Below are 1,075 nucleotides of genomic sequence, written 5' to 3' on the forward strand. Positions count from 1 at the left end.
AGTCACTATAGTGGGAAATCAAATTAAACATAAGCTATATATTTATCAACTTCTTGGTTAATATTTTTTACCTAGGTAGTTTATATTATTAAAGTAATATTTACCTTTTTTGCACAACTTTTGTTTATTTTTTCATCAATCTGGTCCATATAATATGAGAATACACAATTAATTATTATGATCTAAAACTAACATATTTCTTACTAGTATTTACCTTTAAAGGAAGGACTTAATGCTGTAGTTTTTACAAAATTCTGATGTTGTTCTAAAGTTTTCTTTGAAAAAATAAAAAAATAAAAGTTTATTGGGATATAATTCTTTATATTCAGCTGAATATAATTATAGTACCTACCGAACTATAGTTTAAGTGCATACGAGTATATTATTATAATTTATAATTTAATAATTATAAATTATTTAGTAACTTGTGAGATTTATCTTTTATGGGTTTGTAACCAGTTAAATAATTATCTACCTTTATCATTGTCAGGCGAATAATAATTAAGAACAAACGCATTCAGTGGATCTGAAATGATATGAATTAGGTTCACGCAAGTGTTTATTGTTACTTTATAAATGCTACATTTTATATTTGCATAGACATCTGCATTATACGCAGTAATAAATATACATGGATTATAAAGGCATTAAACATTCAATAATTATTATTACATATCATTGACAAAAACCACTTACATTCTTTAAGCTCGCCTATTTTGATTTTATTTGCTAATATATCATTAAACATAAGATTTTAGTATACACTAGGTCAAATAAATATACATTTTAAAAGTGTATGTAGGTATAAAAAAAAACTGGAAGGAACATGAAAGGTTAGCGGTGCTTTATTATGATGATTTGTAATATTTAAATTATAATATGGAGAGATGTATTGAAAATATGTTTATCGTATTAATCACACCACGTATGAAGCCGTTCTCTTCATTCACGGTAACATTAACTATATATTAGGTACAACCGCAGATAATAATTTTGGTGTAAAAAGAGCTTTTTCACAACTACCTGCTACCTACATAATTTCTCCTTCAACTATTGTTAAACGTGTGAATGTGTG

The 1,075-nt window shown here is 25.6% G+C and overlaps 1 long non-coding RNA gene across 1 annotated transcript; it reads right to left on the minus strand.

Moving 5' to 3' along the window:
• Positions 1–101: 101 nt before the first annotated feature.
• LOC107882934 lies at positions 102–917 on the minus strand. Its single transcript, XR_001679001.2, has 4 exons — positions 697–917; positions 476–526; positions 215–275; positions 102–140 (listed from the first exon to the last, which is right to left on the minus strand). It is a non-coding gene; the product is annotated as an uncharacterized LOC107882934 (long non-coding RNA).
• Between the last annotated feature and the right edge of the window lie 158 nt (positions 918–1,075).

This window comes from Acyrthosiphon pisum, unplaced genomic scaffold, assembly GCF_005508785.2.
Source record: "Acyrthosiphon pisum isolate AL4f unplaced genomic scaffold, pea_aphid_22Mar2018_4r6ur Scaffold_21674;HRSCAF=24568, whole genome shotgun sequence".
NCBI lineage: Eukaryota > Metazoa > Arthropoda > Insecta > Hemiptera > Aphididae > Acyrthosiphon > Acyrthosiphon pisum.